This window comes from Octopus bimaculoides, chromosome Z (assembly GCF_046866305.1).
Source record: "Octopus bimaculoides isolate indiv1 chromosome Z, ASM4686630v1, whole genome shotgun sequence".
Taxonomy (NCBI): domain Eukaryota; kingdom Metazoa; phylum Mollusca; class Cephalopoda; order Octopoda; family Octopodidae; genus Octopus; species Octopus bimaculoides.
The window spans coordinates 42,857,399-42,861,972 of record NC_142944.1 but is presented as its reverse complement, the minus strand read 5'-3'; the positions used below and the strand labels follow the sequence as shown (position 1 = coordinate 42,861,972).

Here is a 4,574-nt window from a genome sequence, read left to right as displayed (position 1 = left end):
GAATCTATAAGAGAATTGCATTTAAGAAACTTTATGAAAGGTGGAAAAGATAGATCAAACATATGATTTCTTTATTGCTTAAAAAGGAAAAGAAAAACAGTCACTAAAGCGCTTGTACATATCGTATTTTTATTACTGAGCTTGTTTAAACCTCGTACTGTACAGATAAGAACGTTATTGGAATATTTCAAATGGTGGGCAGACAACTAGTGGTTATAAAAATCGGAATGATTCTAAGTTCAGCGACGTACATGGTATGTGATAATAATAAAAAGGAATGCTCATGTCATATAAATATTCTACCGTTTGCCATAAGATATCGTTTCCTTGCAGTTTAAAACATTTTAAGTCGAATAAGTACTTCGCGCGTATCAACTTAAACATACGATTCACTTGTTTAAACAATAAAGTCATTCCTTGCAGAAGAGTTATCTCTAACATCAGACTTTTATACGAGACGGCTACAAATATTTTTCCTAAATACTAATTCTTTGTAGGAAATATCAACCAATATTTACAGTCTCCTAAAAGACTGGTGTATATAATCAGAGTTAGAAAAAAATAAAATAAAATAAAGGGCTAGGTATTATCGGTTGCTACGAGAAGATGAATAGCTTTCTTATAAACGCTAGATATATTTTCTACTGAAATAGCTGATCATGGTTGACTTTTGTTTTTATTATGTTGGTTGTTGCCAACGCAGACTTGCACTTGTTCTTTAACGGAATTTTTATCGATTATGGTCTATAATCAGGCTATATAATTATCTATATAAACTAATGTAACATAAAATATAAATGCCTCAGAGGACTTGCTGGAAGAAGAGAAAAGAGATAGTGTATGTGTGTGTGTTTGTGTGTATGTAGGATACAGAAAGAGAGAGAGAAGGAAAGAGAGAGAGAAGGAAAGAGAGTGAGTGAGAGAGATCATAAAGCCTAAGTCTTAGTTCAGATTTCATGATATTTAAGCTGATGAGACGTAAATCTCAATTTTGATGGCTTGCCGTTCATATTGTCACAAAACAGGCCATAATAAACACGGCGCCCAGAGACTAAAAAACAATATCTTCAAATCATTTGTGTTTCTTTTCTTTTTTTTTTCTTTTCATTCAACACCTTATCCATTCCACCATTTTGGTATTACAATCTTTGATTTAAGGATTAATTTATTTTATTTTCACATTATTTTTGCTCATTTATTGGCAGTTTTCATCATTTGACACAAACTGTATCCGTTAATTTCTATAACAAGAGAAAGAAGACATTTTCGTTAAAGTAGAAAAGAATGAAGAAATATGGACACAGAAAAGAGAAGAGAAGACAATAGAATATTATTCCTTGTCAAATAAAGTAAATATTTTAGTGAAATTGTATTTTGATAATTGGCTATGATGATGATAGTGAAATATATCTGTCTCTTCCACAAGAAGTGAATGAGAATGCGTTCAAATCTGACTAAATAATCCCTGGGGCAAGAAACGACTATCAGGGAACAGTAAACCGCTATAATTCTGTACGTATCTTCTGTCTCCGAACCGTTCAGCTGTAGCTTCCTATCAGTTCACTTCTCAAAGAAATTGATCTCTCTCTCTCTCTCTCTCTCTCTCTCTCTCTCTCTCTCTCTCTCTCTCTCTCTCTCTCTCTCTCTCTCTCTCTCGACTACCAAGGCATCCAAACCAAACGAAACCAGTCTGTAAACACTTCAACAGCTTCTGCAGATGCCAAATTTCAAACTCCTAGTTAATTATTGGTCTTGCCTACCCACACATTTCGGTGTGGGTAAACTCGATTTTCTAAATATCCGAAACAGTAATACATCTACATCTGCATATTCTATCTCCTTGTGTCTCTTTGCGTGTGGGTAACTCTCTGTTTCCGTCTTTTGTCCATTTACTGATGACGAGTCGTAACAGACAATGAGGCAAAACGTATAGAATTAGCGAGATGCTTTGGATGGCTGGGGCAATGTTGCATGGAAAGTCACCAGTTGCCTATACACAAAGTTTCGCACTCACACACACACACATACACACACACACACACACACACACACACACACACACACACACACTCTCTCTCTCTCTCTCTCTCTCTCTCTCTCTCTCTTTCTCTTCAGACTACTGTTGTTGTCAGAAGTAAACAGCACTCAAGACCGATAAGGTAAGGTATGTGTGTTGCCGCAGAGGTTACCAGAAGGGTGCAAGAAGACATAAAATCGATATAGAATGTATAAATCAGGACTTGCAGTCGGGTAAATCGATTTCAATAACTGACTGGTGCTGGGTTTCTTCTATCTATCTATCTATGTATCTATCTATCTATCTATCTATCTATCTATCTATCTATCTATCTATCTATCTATCTATCTATCTATCTATCAATGAAGAGGCGGCCAGAAGATCGATATCTGACATGTATTCCCAGAGCGTTAACCTTAGCATAAGCATGAGTAAAAGCAGCAGCTAAGTACAAAGAAAAGAGAGTTGGGGCAAGGATGTCACCCTGCTTGACACCATTCTCTACAGGAATGGGTTCCACCATGCCACCACCATTGACCCACGAAATGATTTAATTATAGACACAAAGTAATCCCGACATCCAAGTTTGTCAAGTATTTTCCGTAGCAAGGCCCTATTCACAGTATCAATGGCCTTGATTAAATCAATGAATACCTGGTCAAGATCCATATTCTGTTCATAGCACTTCTGCGTCTGTCTTGTGAAAATCATATCCATTGTCCCTCTACCAGATCGGAAGCCACATTGAGATTCAGATAGGACATCATTTACGAGACACCCATTCAGGCGGGTAAGAAGAATATTTGCCAGAACCTTGCCACCAGCTGATAGTAGAGCGATACCCCTGTAGTTAACACACATTGTTCCAGCTCCTTTTCCTTTATACAGAGGAAGAATAATTGCATCCTTCCAGTCCTTAGGGATTGCACCATCCCTCCAGACTACACTAATAAGTTCATGATGGGACTGTAAGATGTAATCACCACTAAATCGCAAGACCTCAGCACAAATTCCATCCCTTCCGGGGTGGTCCTACCAAGATTCAGTTTACTTATTGCTGTCATTACCTCATTTATTGAGGGCGTGGAATTTAAGGTCTTTGTGGCATATCAATCACTGTTTCATCCACAATTGACTCATGGTTCAGGAGTTCAGAGAAGTGTTCAATCCAATGACCTATGATTTCTGTTGATTTAGTAAATACGGTAGAAGTCTCCTTGGAAATCAAAGGAGCTTATGCAGAGCTCTTAGGCCCATAAACTTACTTCATAAGATGGTAAAGCTTTTGCTGTTATTTGCATCAGCAGCAGCCTGAACATCACGAGCAAGATCCCCCCATCAAGTGTTCTGTATCTTCCTGAGAAATCGCTGCAGTAGTGATTTTACACTGCTATAGTGGGCAACTGATAGATTTCGCTGCACAGATGAAAATCCTCTGTGTTGTAATACATTGTAGGCATGGCGCCTTACAACCAATAGTTGCTGAACCTCAGCATCATTTTCATCAAACCAGTCTCTGTGTCTGGCAGTAGCATATCCCAGTGTTTCAGCAGCACATTGAAGAACCCGGTCTCGGAAATCTTCCCATACTGTAGTGTTTTCAATGCTGGACAAGCGAGTCTGAAGCTCTTTCCTCAACACAGCATCATTTATCTTGTGGATATTCAGACGCCGAGGAATGTCAACTGACCCTCTTCTCTCTTCCACTTATCATCCGGAATTTTGCCCGCACCAGACTGTGGTCTGTCCAGCATTCCGATCCACGAAAGGACTTAACATTACAAATGTCATAGATATAATGGACATAGTCCAGAAAGTGCTAAACTTTAGACCTTGGACCTAAACTTTAGACACGTTGTTGTGTGATCACCTTTGTCAATAAAATGTGTACTTACGATGTAAAGTCCATGTTCATCGCAAAGCTCCAGTAGCATGCGATCATTGGTTTTCATTTTCCTACACCAAAACGTCCTAAAGAGTTCCATGTTTGCTTCTCTGTTCCAACACTGGCATTAAAATTACCCAGTAGAATGACTTCATCAGAATTGGGGATTTTCCTAAGTATGACACTCAGCTGGACATAAAAGATAGGAGAAATGCTAGCATACATACATACATACATACATGCATACACACACACACACACACACACACACACACACACACACACACACACACACACACACACACACACACACACACACACACACACACGCACGAAATTCGTTTAACCTGATGTGCAAGCTTAATATCTACATTAATTTCAAAATTGTATATATATTAATACAGACATGTACATAGTTTACTATTTACCATAAAATATAATAAAATAAATTCTTTATACATATTCATTAAGCTATGAAACAATTGTTGTTAAATATGAATATCCAATGCTAATTTAATATATATATATATATATATATATATATATATATATATATATATATATATATATATATATATATATATATATATGTGCTTGTAAACTCATAGATTCACGTACATATATTATAAGTCAATCCAAGAACGGATTCGAATGTCCTGAACTTTAACCATT

General features: G+C 37.1%; 1 long non-coding RNA gene across 1 annotated transcript; it reads right to left on the bottom strand.

Moving 5' to 3' along the window:
• Nucleotides 1-111: 111 nt before the first annotated feature.
• Nucleotides 112-4,141, bottom strand: LOC128249584 (uncharacterized). Its single transcript, XR_008265685.2, has 2 exons — nt 3,913-4,141; nt 112-1,241 (listed from the first exon to the last, which is right to left on the bottom strand). It is a non-coding gene; the product is annotated as an uncharacterized LOC128249584 (long non-coding RNA).
• Between the last annotated feature and the right edge of the window lie 433 nt (nt 4,142-4,574).